Genomic DNA, 15,315 nt, shown 5'->3' with positions numbered 1-15,315 from the left:
TCATGGAGTCCAGCCAGTGGCTTCGGTCTGTACCAGTCAGAATTTCAGACCGAGAGCTATGTGTTAATCTGGTAGTCCTCGCTATGCAGGATTTCGATATCATTTTGGGTATGGATTTCCTCAGCAAGTACAGTGCTTCAGTGGACTGCCGCAGAAGAAAAGTGATCTTTAGTCCAGAAGGTGAACCATCCTTTGAATTTACAGGAGTACCAAAGAGGAAGACCCAGAAATTCCTCTCTTCTCTCACAGCTCACCAGATGTTAGCTAAAGGGTGTACTGGTTTTCTTGCATTCATCGTGAGTACAGAGGAAGAAGAAAGACCTAAGCAGGAGGAAGTTCGGGTAGTCTGTGAGTATCCAGAGGTGTTCCCAGAAGAGCTACCTGGACTACCTCCCAATAGAGAGGTGGAGTTTGAGATTGAACTGGTTCCTGGTACCGGTCCAATTTCAAAAGCTCCATACCGCATGTCCCCAGCAGAGTTGAAAGAGCTACAAGAACAACTTCAGGAGCTGCTTGACAAGGGTTTCATTCGCCCTAGTCACTCACCATGGGGAGCTCCTGTGTTGTTTGTCAAGAAGAAGGATGGATCTATGCGGATGTGCATAGATTATAGGGCTCTGAATCAGGTGACCATCAAGAACAAGTATCCACTGCCCAGGATCGATGATTTATTTGATCAATTGAAAGGTGCAACAGTGTTCTCCAAGATAGATCTGCGCTCTGGGTACCATCAGTTGAAAGTGAAGGAGAGTGACATACCCAGAACAGCTTTCAGGACCAGATACGGACACTATGAATTCGTAGTCATGCCTTTTGGTGTGACTAATGCACCTGCAGTCTTCATGGACTTGATGAATAGAGTGTTCAGTGAATACCTTGACAAATTTGTCATTGTGTTCATCGACGACATTCTAGTCTATTCCAGAACTACAGAGGAGCATGACGAATAGTTCTGCAGACCCTTCAACAAAAGCAACTCTATGCTAAATTCTCAAAGTGCGAGTTCTGGTTGGAACAGGTGGCATTTCTAGGTCACATTGTTTCAAAAGAAGGCATTCAGGTAGATCCAGCCAAAGTAGAAGCGGTCAGCAACTGGAAGAGACCCAAGAATGCCAGGGAGATCAGAAGCTTCCTTGGTTTAGCTGGGTACTACAGGAAATTTGTGGAGGACTTTTCCAGGATAGCCTCTCCACTTACAACCCTCACCAGGAAGGACAAGAAGTTTGAATGGTCAGATAAATGTGAGCAGAGTTTTCAAGAACTCAAGAGGAGACTGACCAGTGCTCCTATACTGACTGTTCCAGAGAGTGACAAGAGTTTTGACATCTACAGTGATGCTTCCAAGATGGGCTTAGGAGTTGTACTCATGCAGGAAGGAAAAGTTATAGCTTATGCTTCAAGACAACTCAAAGACTACGAGAAGAACTACCCTACTCATGATCTTGAGCTGGCAGCTGTGGTCTTTGCACTGAAACTCTGGCGACACTATTTGTATGGAGTCCAGTGCAGAATCTTCACAGACCATCAGAGTCTTAAGTACTTCTTTACTCAGAAGGACTTAAACATGAGGCAGCGTAGGTGGCTAGAGTTGGTCAAAGATTATGACTGTGAAATCCTCTACCACCCAGGTAAAGCTAATAAAGTGGCAGATGCACTAAGCAGAAAGTCCAGTGCATCCTTGATGTCCTTATCATCATTAGCCCTGCCACTACAGAAGGAGTTGTCAGATTTCGGACTTGAAATTATTTATGGGCAACTCTCTGCATTGACTCTAGAGTCAACCCTGCTTGAGGATATACAGAAGAAGCAAAGTGAAGATCCAGATATCCAAAAGATCAAGCAAGGGATACGAGAAGAAGAAAATTTCGAATTTCGAGTATCAGACAGTGGAATTCTTTATCAGGGAAATCGCCTTTGTGTTCCCAATGATGAAGAGCTGAGAAAGAAAATTTTAGAAGAAGCCCATAGTACACCATACTCCATGCATCCTGGTTCTACCAAGATGTACCAAGACGTGAAACAGAAGTTCTGGTGGTCTGGACTCAAAAGAGATGTAGCTAAATATGTCAGTACCTGCCTGACGTGTCAGAGAGTCAAAGCAGAACACCAGAGACCAGGAGGAGTTTTACAACCTCTTCCAATACCAGAATGGAAGTGGGAAGACATATCCATGGACTTCATAACAGGTCTCCCAAGAACCACAGATGGATATGATGCGATATGGGTGATAGTGGACAGATTGACCAAGTCTGCTCATTTTCTAGCCATCAAAGTGTCTCACTCTATAGAGCAGTTAGCATAGCTGTATGTTAAAGAGGTGATTAGACTTCACGGAGTTCCCAAATCTATTATTTTCGATAGAGATGGGCGCTTCACCTCTCACTTTTGGGAGTGTGTACAGACTGCACTAGGCACCAAGCTCAAGTTCAGCACAACCTTCCATCCTCAGACTGATGGACAGACAGAGCGAGTAAATCAGATCCTAGAAGATATGCTTAGGGCTTGTGCATTAGATTTTAAAGGCAGTTGGTGCAAGTATCTGTGCTTAGCTGAGTTTGCCTACAACAACAGCTACCAAGCCACCATCAGGATGGCACCATATGAAGCATTGTATGGCAGAAAGTGCAGATCACCTATATGCTGGCAAGAAGCAGGTGAAAGAAAAGAAATGGAAGTAGAGCTGGGCATTCAGATAGAGCTGATAGATGAGACCACTCAGGCCATCCAGAAGATCAGACAAAGAATTGAGATTGCCCAGGGCAGACAGAAGAGTTATGCTGACACACGCCGTAGGCCATTGGAATTTCAAGTAGGAGATTCAGTTTTCCTCAAGGTCGCTCCTATGAAGGGAGTGATGAGATTTGGCAAGAAGGGCAAATTAAGTCCTCGTTATGTAGGACCTTACCTGATCATAGAGAGGATTGGGAAAGTAGCTTACAGACTGGACTTACCACAAGACATGTCAGCAATACACAATGTGTTTCATGTCTCCATGCTAAAGAAGTGTCTTCGTGACCCTAGCCAAGTGATTGAACCTCAGTCAGTGCAGATCCAAGAAGATCTTAGTTATGAGAGTAGACCTACACAGATAGTGGATAGAGCAGTCAAGAGACTAAGGAACAAAGAAGTGCCACTAGTGAAGGTCGTCTGGCAGAACCAGAAGCACGAGGAAGTCACTTGGGAACGAGAGGACAGTATGAGGCAGAAATATCCAGAACTATTCTAAGTTCGAGGACGAACTTTTTATAAGGTATGGGGAGTTGTAACGACCCGATTCTCCTTACTTTGAGTTCTAAATATCTTTGGAAATGTCTGAAAATACTTTTAAAATATTCTAGGGATTTTTAGGAATTTTTAGAGTATTTTTATGTAATTTTTGGAGTCCGTTTGGCATTTTTACCGGGAAGAGGAAGTTTAGAAAAAAAAAAAAAAAACACAAAGTGCAAGAGCTAGGATTCGAACCCAGCTTCTCGGGCCCAAGCTGTAATCGGCCCAACCAACCAGCTGAGCTACACGATTTTATTAACCTAGTATGGAGAGAAATAAATTTAAGCATAGTTGGAATCGAATTAAAACTAAGTTATAAAGAGGTTAAGTGTTTACCGTGACCTAAACCTAAGTTTTTTCCTCTCTTTTCTCTCCCGACGGCGCGATTTTTCTTTCTCGGGCGAAAAAGGGGCGACGGCGCTAGGGCTCGTTTCCGGTGGCCGGCGAGGACTTCTTTCCGGGAGTTGTTCGCGGATTCGTGGTCTCCTCGTCAAGGAGAACACGCGGATAGGAAGGGATCGCCGAAACCTTCACCTCATCCGAACCCTAGATCTGTAAAATACCGAAAAATGGCGAATAATAATAAGGAAATTTTCTGGAATTTTTAGAAATTTTTCAGAAATTTTTTGGAGCTCGTATGAGCGAGTTAACCGGGACAAAAATGGGGTCCGGAAAAGCCTGTTTTGGCTACCCATTTAAGCGAGGAAATGTTTTATTTCTTTTAGTTTTCTTTTCTCTTTTCTTTTATTTCTCTCCGCCGTTTCTGCCCCCGCCGCGACCCGAACCCTAACCACCTTGCGCCGACGCCTTCCTTCTTCTTTTCTTCCTCTGCCGGCACAAACCACACGCAGAGCTTCTCATCGCCGGCCGACGAGAGCCAACCGAGGGTCTCCGTTCCTCTCTTCTGGCCGACTCTTAGCGTTTACCCTAGCGTCGGTCACTGACCTTGAGCCCTAGATCTGTCTCGGCCGTGGAGGTCAAGACGCGCCGCAGCCCTCTCGCGTCACTCCGGTCGCTACAGTTGGCGCCGACTCTTGCCGCCCTTCCGAGCCCCTTCCTTCGATCACTGAGCAGAGCCCCTTCTTCTCCTCTTCCGAGCACGGATTAGCCGACCAAGTTCCTTTGCCCTGGACCTGCCGAAGCCCTCCAAGCCGTGCCCTAGTTTTGTTTGGGGTGTTTCCGGCCAAGAGCAAGAAGGATTTAAATTCGATGTTTCTTCCTCATGCCCTAGCTGTTTCCGGTGGATACCCGTTACATTGCCTCCTCACCGGATCTTGGACCAGGGGAGGACTCTTTTCTCTACATGGCTACATTTCTAGGCATCAAATTAAGAGGAAGCAAGGGATCATTGCTTTGTGGACCTCCTCTGTTATCGATCACTATCTGCTACCAATTCTTGAAGCTGTGAAGGTTTTGGGGTGAGGAGGTAAGGTTCTGTTGAGATGAGCTTTGGTATTTTGAATTAAAGTTTCAGTCAATCTTTTACTATATAATTGGATTTATGGATTGAGCTTCTCGGCAGGGATTGGTAGGGTTGCTGATCTACTGGAGTTGTGGTCATACCTCAAGGTCAGTGCTTTTCTAGTGATGTACCTTGGGTAATCTATTAGTATGTTGCTAAATTTAGTTTCTAAAGGATGGTAGAGTTTGTGATTGATGATATGGTTGATAGGTTGATTGGATTGAAGTGAAGGATTGTGGATTTAGTTAAACCTAATTAGATTATGAAATTAGGTTAATTGTTGCGATTAGGGTTTTCCCTAATTTGATTGGGGAGTTTATTTAGTTATTTACTGTATAAGTAATTAACTAAATACAGTATGTGATTTCAGGACTTTGTTTCGAGGCGAGCGTCTCGACGCGGGATAGCTTATCACGATCGACAGATTTTAAGGCGGGTACCTCTTGACTTATCTTTTATGATATTGTCATTGGATATGCATAGTATTTTATAACTACATGCAATGAACATGTTTGTCTTTGGTATGTCACTGTTTGATATCCATAGCAAGTTAGGTTTGTCACCTGTGATGTATCCGTGCTTATATCTCGTGATTTGTTGCCATGATTATCTTGTTACCATGAGTATCTTAGTTTCTAGAGTGACATACCATGCTTACTGAGGTTAGGACTAGGATTTGGATTGTTGTTTCTGGCCTGTGTATCTGGATTATCTGATACTTAGGTTTTTGTGCCATATCAGATTTGTATACCTCTATTTGTATATCATATATGATTCGGGTGTTTAGACCCTGATTCTTTGATCTGTGTATATTGTTGGTACATATGCTATGGAAGAGGGATGTGATTTGGGTATAGGTTGTGATACCTTAGAGGACTTGTATACCCTAGATCCGTGGATTTGGCTTACTGATACTGTGGTACCCATATTATGTATATATGGATTTTTCTATGCTGATCAGGATATTCCATACTTATTATGTTCAGGACATAGGGTTTTTGATATTCTATCTGACCTGTGTACTATAGATTTTGGTATGTGACCATCGCTTTTACAGTACCCATTTTGTATATATGGATATGGTTATGTTGATCAGTTTTTGTTATGCATAGTGACATGCATCATGATTACATGCTGTGCGATAGTCGACTCCATTGTTGTTGAGCACATCGCCAGTTACATGGATCTGCACACACCACCACTCATGGGTTAGTGGTCGATTCAGGCAGTGTGTGTTGCAGCAGGGACTTTGTTTGGCTACGTTGGTCCGCTCATGGGTAGTGTGACACAACGTGTTAGCCGGCAGGGATTCCTCCCCGTCATCGTGTACCGGGAGTTGAGAGCATTGAGCTCCCCCATTTATGATTTGGGGTCACAGGACAGGAGTACTCCGACAGCATCCCGTCCACTCGGTCACTCATCAGGAGCAGTGACGACAGAGTGCACGGTTGTCACAGCCCTACCCACTCGGTCTCGCCATTTGTGTGTGAGATGACTGATTGGCGTCAGGGGTGACCAGGACACATCATTGGCATCATATGCATTGATGCATTTATTTCTTGTGATTGTGTTTGTTGCATTTATTTGTTGCATTTGGTTGGATGCATATGTTTGACATGCATACAGGATTTAGGGCACTTTCGGTTTGACGACCCTTTTGTTTGGATAGGAGTTTCTGGTGAGTACAGCTTCCTTAGTTACCTTTCAGTTTTGCATCTTTCCTAGATATATGATTAGGAAGCTGTATTCCATGTTTATTGCTGTTAGATATATCTTACTAGGCATGTCTATTGGTATTCGCTGAGTTGTTGAACTCACCCCCGTGGACTCTATATTTTTCAGGTACCAGGTTATTTATGGTGTCACTTGGAGCATCCTGTCTGCTGGTCCCCACGTCACATCAGAAGACATATCGGTTTCACGTATGTTTTATTTGTTTATGTATCAGTTTGTTTTAGCTCTATACTCCGGTTTTGTTTTTGGAGTGTTGATGTTGTTATGTGGTGTTTTGTATTTGTTATTGGTTATGTAAGCCTAGCCGGCTAGCAGTTTTGTGTTTTGGTTTTGGTACAGCCGAGTGGGCTGCTTTATTTTTAACTGCGTGGTTGTGTCAGCCAGAGGCTGAATCTGATATTAACTGCGTGGTGTTTGTTTTCTTTTATTGTTATTATTCCAGCCGCATGTGGCTGAGGTATATAGTGCTTGTAGATAAGTTTCAGATTGTCCGCCGTACAAGGGAGATGCTGCCGAAATTTCTTCGGACAGAGACTCCTCTGGGGCGTGACAATTTAGTGGTATCAGAGCCAAGTTATACGATACTTGCTATGTGTTCTGGATTTTCGAGTTTTATCTGATATTAATTTATTTGGTATCAGAGATCGACTTACGAGTCTTATTTCCGGTGTTTCGGATTTCGTGTTTTGGTCTTCTCGATGTGATTTTTTTTCGGGTTTTGGGACCTGGCAGCAACAGGACATCTCCAAGCTATAGGAGGTATGTCAGTATATACTGTTATCCTACCTTTCTGTTAGTATATGCACTGTTGAGTATTACAGTTTATGACATGTATTAGCACTCTTTACTAGTACCTGTCTAGTTGATATATCATACATTTTATGCATTAGGTAAACCACTGATGATGATCGACCTTAATAGAGGTTAAGGGTTACAGTTTCTGGTGATTTATTATATCATACACCAGTAGTTTTTAGCTTCTGTTATTATTAGTTGATTAGAAGATCGAGGCACATACCAGCCTCTGCTATTATTAGCTGGATAGTGAATAATATCTATGTATTCATGCTGACTTAGCTAGTAGAATACCATATTACCTCAGTTAATTTCATCAGTAAGTATTGGTTTACTCTTGTTAGATTGGTCAGTAGAAGTCTGATTTACACTAGTTGATTTGGGTAGTCGTGTATTGATATACCTTAGTTGCTTGTGGAGGATTAAGGTATTCTTGATTAGTTAGAAGATGATTGATTTAGTTTTGTTGGTTTGATCAGTAGAGGACAATTATACTCTATTTTTAGAGGTTCGAATCTTTTGATTTTTTTTCGTGCTTAGTTGGATATTATGAGCACATTGGAGTACATGACTGTTACTGACGTGGGAAAAGACTAAATTAGCCGTATATTGTTGTTGGTTTGGTCAGTCTTTAGAGGATTGATTTATCCTATACCGTGGGTACTTTAAGTTTAGACTGTAAGTACCTTGTAGGATAACTTAGAAGGTGGCGTAGGGTTTGTGTGGTAGATTGGATTTAAAACATGTTGATTATGCATATTTATGTGGTGTGTAGATATGATTATTATGTGTTGTAGGAGTCCTGTGGTAGACTGACCGATTGCATCATTGAGCTTATGCTGATTGTATTATGGAAGGTATCATGTTGATTAAATCGGTGTTATGTTAGATGCAGATGTGTTGGATGTAATATTCGAGGTATCTTGTTGATTATATTTGATTTGTGGATACACTTGTGTCAATTAGACTTTATTGGAGGTATTATGTTAATCATACTCAAGGTGTATCTATATATATGGGGTGAGTATTATTGGAGGTATATTGTCGATTATACCTACGTTGATTTAAGCACACGTGTACGGTATGTGATGTTGGAGGTATTATACTGAATATACCTGAGTTGTGTATATGTTTAGTGTACAATAATTGGAGGATTATGTCGATTATACCTATGTTGTGTGTGCACGTGTACCAGGTGTATTGTTGGTAGTATCATGAGGATTCTACTTATATTGAATGCAGGATGTGGAGTGTCTGCATTATGTCATTTGTTGGACTACCTTGTCAACCCATTTTCTTATCGGCGGGTGACCCACTACGATATTGATTGAGTTGACTATAGACTTGATTTGATTACTGGGTTGTTATACCCTTGGCTACCCACAGTGATTGGTGGTAGAGAAATCTCATTCAGACTCTAGCTGGATAGTTAGGTGCCTTGGACACTTATGAATTGTTTATGATGGAGTGTAACTCCCACATATTATTGTTTGTTTGTGGTGGAGCGTTGCTTCCACATATTACGGATTGTTTGTGGTAGAGCGTTGCTCCTACATATGTGGTATTTCGTGTGATAGAGCATTGCTCTCACACTGGAGGTTCTATTCTTTGGTGATTATATATCGTTGGTGATTAGATCTGTTTATTGTTGAGGATCTTATGGTTAAGAATGTCTGTGATACGGACATTATGTATTTTGGTTTTTTCATTAGGGCTTACAGCGCCTAGATGTTATCATGGACTCGATGATATGGGTATTCCTAGGATGTTTAGATTGGTTTCCATTGTCTTTGTTGACGATGTGGTGATCTATTTTGGATCCGAGGTGAGTCACGTGCACCACCTTTGCATATATCTAGAGATGATTCGACGAGAATATCTATATGTGATTATCAGTAGTGCTGATTTGGATTATCTTTTGTGATGATGATTAGGACACACGGTCACCAGTAGGAGTATACCGTGGTTCCACAGGAGATCGAGGTTGTTACCGTTGGGAGTAGACGGAGTCGATATAAGAGGCTCGCAACTTCTTTTGTTTGGCTCGATATTTCCGGAGATACGTTGAGGGTTTCTCACGGATTGCTATGCTACTTACACGCCTGATCAGGAAAGGCGTGAAGTTCACTTGGGCTGAGGTTTGCAAGACCAGCTTTTAGGAGCTGAAGCGGAGTTTAGTGTCGGCTCCGATTTTTGGTTTTACCTTCTGGAGAGGACGAATTTGTGCTCTATACCGATGCACTTAGCAGGAAGTTCAGAGGGACTTTCGCTTGCCACAGAGTTGTGGTCACGAACTTGATTCTAGGTTTCTCCGAGTTAGACCTTGAGGAGCGGGGACAGACAGAGCAGGGTATTCTGGTTACCATGGTTGCTCAGTCGTCGATCAGGACGAGGATCCGAGAGCCCTAGGCTGTAGTTCAGTATTTACAGTTTATTTGCAGCTAGATAGCTTCCGGGCAGCAGACCGAGTTCACACGAGGCGAGGAGGGTGTTATACACTTTTGAGACAGATTTTGTGTATTCCAGTCTCATCCGGTCTTATGGAAGTTACTTCCGGAGGTTCAACGCTCTCGATTTACGATCCATCCAGGCGGAACCCACATGTATCGAGATTTGAGACGTTCCTATTGGTGGAACGGTATAAAGAAAGACATCGCGGATTTCGTAGCTAGATGTCTTGTCTGTCAGCAGGTGAAGGCTGAACACCAGAGACCTGCAGGGTTACTTCAGCGGATTCCTATTCCTGAGTGGAAGTGGGATCATATAACCATGGACTATGTGGTAGGGTTGCCGAGGACACGACGAGGTCATGACGCGATTTGGGTTATCGTTGATCGATTAACCAAATCCGCGCACTTCTTAGCGTTCCGGAGGATTGATTCCCGGGATCGATTGGCAGATCTGTATTGCCGGGAGATCATCAGATTACATGGTGTCCCTTTGACTATTATTTCGGATAGAGACCCCGGTTCACGTCTTGTTTTTGACAGAGACTGCAGCAGACTTTGGGCACGCAGCTCTGTTTTAGTACAGCCTTCCATCCACAGACAGATGGACAGTCAGAGCGGACCATTCAGACTTTAGAGGACCTGCTGAGGTCATGTGTCATGGACCAAACCACTTAAGAAGGAGCCCAAAGTGGTGAACTACCTCACCACTTCCTTGTCTTTGGTTAGTTTCTTCTTAAACAAGAAGAAACTAACCAAAGACAAGGTTTCTAAGGTTAAGAAGGTGAGTTTTGTAGGTCAAGTGTTATCCACCGAAATGACCTAGCCATAGTAAATGAGTCACCTAGGGAGGTGGCTAAGATTAAAAGCTCAAGGGGGAGCTCAAAGAGTCTTTGGGACATATGGTAAATGATCTCAAGTGAACCAAGATGTGCTAAGGGATTAGAGATGAATTTGAGTCTCTATTGTTCTTGGTTGGCACAATTGGGTTAAGTTTCATGCATGAAAATATGACATTGGGGTCATATTACATGAAAATTAGTTTTTGATGTATAAATGTCATATAAACCAATGTAGGGATGCATTATGGTTTAGTATGGGCAGATACATCAAGAGGAAGCCAAAACTAGGACTTTAGGTCAAGGTTCAATTGAACCATTTAGCTAGTTTTGAATTTTGTGCCAAATTTTTCAAGTAGACATGGATAAAATAGACCTCTCCACAAAATTTGAGATTTTTTGGAGGTTTGTGGAATTTTTGGTGCATTTCTAAAAGTGGGTCAAAAGGATGATTTTTGCCAACATAGAGTACCAGTCGACTGGTACAGTTACTAGTCAGCTGGTAACAATAATTTTAAGCACAAAAGATCTCTGTAAGCTCATTTTGACGATGACAGTCGATTGGGACATATAGCAGTCGACTGATACGGTCTGAAAATATTTTTTTTATTAGAAAATTACCAAAAGAGTTGTGAACATTTATGTAATCTTATGGGGGATTAATACATGATGTTTATGGTCATTAGAGGTCAAAGAGTCCAATAATTGGGATATTGTTGGAGATCTTTTTGATGTATGAAAAAGGGGGAGAAATTTAGGTTTAAGTGGAAAACCTACATACATTTGCAAGAAATCCTAGCTCAAGGGGGAGCTTAGGTGAAGGGGGAGCGATTGCTCATTTATTAGCAAAGGGGGAGAAGTTTACCTTTGCAAGAAATCCTAGCTCAAGAGGGAGCTTAGGTGAAGGGAGAACCTAGGATTAGGTTCCATGATTTATGCATGTGTAGATTGCATATTTATTTGCATTATTATTGCTATATTGTTTCCCTAACTTAAACGGGTTGCCAAACATCAAGAAGGGGGAGATTGTTGGAGCAATCTGGGTACCCTAAGTTTTGATGTTTGGACAAAGGTTTAAGTTACGTTTATTGTTATATTTGATATGCATTGTGAGTGTGCAAGATATAGGTACAACAAGGAAAGTCCAAGTGTGCTCTTGGCAAAGGAGGAAAGTAAGTCCAAGAATAAGTCCATTCAGCAGTGTAAGTCCAAGTGTGTAGCCTTGACATCGTTTGCAGGATACACATATGAATCAGCTTGATGGCTTCGGGTCCGATGAAGGAAGGATCATCCGAGGGACCATGGACAAGGCAGCAAGGACAAGGGCAAAGGGAAGCGACTTCAAGGCATACACGAAGGATGACATTAGGGATGAGTCGAGGGCTTGGATGCATCCGAGGGACGATAGCCAAAGGAAGTAGGCTTGAAGGCTAAATGTCAAGGTTGCAATGAAAGGTCAAGTGAGTTGTGAGGGTACGAGTGCATGAGAGATTGTACTCAGGGTAAAAACCTAGGTTTAGGGTTTTATTGTAGCAGTTATTGTTAGCAGTTACTGTAGCAGTCGACTGGTGAAGACAGTAGTCGACTGATGTAGTCGACTGGGAGTGAACCGAATGCTTCTGTTCGCTCGACCAGTGTGGAGCAGTCGACTGCTAGTTTTAGCAGTCGACTGGTATCGAGCCATTGAGATGTAACGGTCGAAATTTCACAGAGGGCAATCGACTGATGGTTTTAGCAGTCGACTGTTAGGCGGGGTTTTCCAACCAATGACCTATATAACCAAGGCTTGGGAGCTTGGTTATCCCTGACAAAATAGAGGTGGTTAACCTCTATTAGTAGTCTACCTGTGCCCTAGCGTCTCAAGTGTTCTTGTGAGAGTTGTGGTGAGGTTTCTCCACCCACAAGGAGCTACGTGAGCTAGCCAGAGTTAGTCGAGGAGTCATCCACCGATGGATCGGGATCGTCCACCTTACAGATAGTCGTGGAGTAGGAGCCCTAATCTTCAAACCACGTTAAATGATCGTGTAGCTTGGTTTACATTTCTTGTCTTGTATTTAGATTATCTTTCTACTTGTTTGTTTGTATTTTCCGCTGCGTAACTAACAAGTGTAGAAAGAAGCGATCGATTTGGGTGAGACGCTATTCACCCCCCCCCCCCCTCTCTAGCGGACGTCAAGGTCCCAATAATTAATAATGATAATTATTAAGTTTTTTTTTGCATTTGTTGGAATGCAGATAATATTAATGTTAAGCGCAACATTAGTTTTTTTTCATGCCATATGTTTCGAATGCATAATGTTTTTATACGTGTATTTATAATAATGCATACAGTTGACTCATATGAACCGATCATTATTGATCAAATGAGTTCAGTTAATGGACTAAATCAGGTTGGTCTAATTAGACCTGGTTTAGATTTAGATTAAACTATTAATTGGTTTAATTAAACTAATTTGATCTAAACCTGAATCAGTTCGAGTTAATTAATTGGGCTTGGACCCAATATGATTAAATGATTAGATTTGTTTTAATTGGATAGACTTAAACCAATGGGTATTGGTTTGATCAAACGGACCTGAGTTTGATCAATAAGTCTGAAATTGGATGAAATAGACTTAGATCAAATAGTAGCATAATATAGGTACAAAATCCCTATCTAATTAGATCAGTTCTAATTATGGATAATGGACCAAACTTAGGATCTGGATTCCTAATCAATCGATCCAATGGGTCAGTTGACTTAGACTCCTGAAAATCGAGTAGATTTATTTTTCTTGATTTATTATGTTGGTACTATGCCTGTATAAATTGCATTAAGCCAGTTTTGTACCGATTAGTCAGTTTTGTACTAACTTATTTAATTTCAATTTTTCATATAGCAAGGATGATTACCACATTGACTCGTCACGAAGTGTGACGAAATCATCTTAGGGAGGAAATTCAAGAGATAGAGTATAACTCTACTTATGGAGTCGACAGACACATTGGACAGCTTGATGATCTATTTTGGAAACTTGAGCGAGAAGAGTTTTCAGTCTTGGACAGTTATAGGATTTGGACTTTGATGCGTTCATTGCCAGAAAATCCTAGGATGATAGTAGACTATATTTGGGGGTGTCATCAAGGACGCATCACATATTCAGAATTATGTGAGAAATTGCTTCACCATATGACTGAAGAGGATCCTGAAGTGTTCGAAGAGGACCAAGAAATGATCGAGGAGGATCCAGAAGAGAATTCAATTGAGGATCCCATAGAGAATCCTGAAGTTGTCCTGCCTAAAATTACCCCAAATGAGTCCAGGCTGAAAGGGATAATGTTGGTCATTGCACTAGTGTCTGTCCTAGTAGGAGTGATAGTAGCCTATCTAGTTTATTAGAGTTCTGTTATTGTTATTTCCATTATGTGTGAACTATATTAGTCCATTTCGTTCATGTCAGTCCATTATATGTTAAAAATATGCAGCATAATTTTATGTTAATGATATGTTCATTTATTTATGCTGCTTACTCGACATGATGCATGATTAATTCATTTTTATTAAATGATCAGTTCATTTAATTAAAGTAATCATGATTTATTAAATGATTAGTTCATTTAATTAAAGAAATCATGATATTATAAATGATTAGTTCATTTGTTGGGATGTATATAATAGAATTGATCAATATTGATTTGATTGATCATACGTATGATGAGTGAAACATTATTATCACTTGATTTTGTAAACCAACTCAAATTAATATTGAGTCAATTATAAATTGTATGCATATGAATACACTGAATACTAAATAATATATTTATTTATGATAGATTATGACAACCAAAAATATTATAGTTGAACTCAACAAGGGTGAAAAACTTAATGGGGATAACTATAAGATCTGGCACCTCAAGATACAATATGTACTTGAGGAACAAGAAGTTCTAAAAGCTGTAAATCAGGTTATGGTAGAACTTGTAGATGGTCCCACTACACAACACAAACGAGATCTTGATGCCTATAAGGCATGGAAGAAAAAGGATTCCACTGCAAAGGGTATATTGATTAGTTCAATGGTAAATGACCTAGCTTTTGAGTATGAGTTATATCTTACGGCTCATGGAGTTTGGGTAGCCCTTAAAGAAAAATACAGTGGAGTAAGTCTGAGCAAGCTTCGACAGCTGACAATCAAGTTTAACAGCTACAAGAAGCGTCCGAATGTATCAACGGTTCAACACCTCAGGGAGATGTCGAACATGATTTGGGAGCTTAAAACTGCTGGTCATGAGTTGACCGATGAACAATAGGTTCAAGCAGTTATTCGTTCACTTCCAGATTCTTGGGAGACCATGACCCTAACTCATAGTGAGAGTATCAAGACTTTCACTGACATCTCACGCCATATAGAATTAGAGGCGAAGAGAGTTGAATCCGCAAGGATTTCTGGACAAGCCTATGTGGCTGTAGGTTCTGCTGGATCCATGAAAAAAGAAATGATTCAAGAAAGGGAAGGGAAAGAAGAGAGAAGATATTACTGTGGGGCAGGCCCCATCAAGAAGCTAGAAAAGAAGACTGGGAAGAAACCTAAAAATAAGTTGACTTGTTTTAACTGTGGTAAGAAGGGTCACTTTGCTCGAGAGTGCACTGAGCCGGAAAGGGTAAATCCAAGTGTGTCTTCTTTTCCTGAGCATTTTGTTGCTAGTTTAGTGTTGTTAGCTGATTCTTATCCTTTGTGGATTATAGATTTGGGAGCAACCAATCATGTAACTCTGGAACGAGTTACATTTG

This window comes from Zingiber officinale, chromosome 3A (genome assembly GCF_018446385.1).
Source record: "Zingiber officinale cultivar Zhangliang chromosome 3A, Zo_v1.1, whole genome shotgun sequence".
Classification (NCBI taxonomy): Eukaryota; Viridiplantae; Streptophyta; class Magnoliopsida; order Zingiberales; family Zingiberaceae; genus Zingiber; species Zingiber officinale.
Note: the sequence above shows the minus strand (reverse complement) of the source record.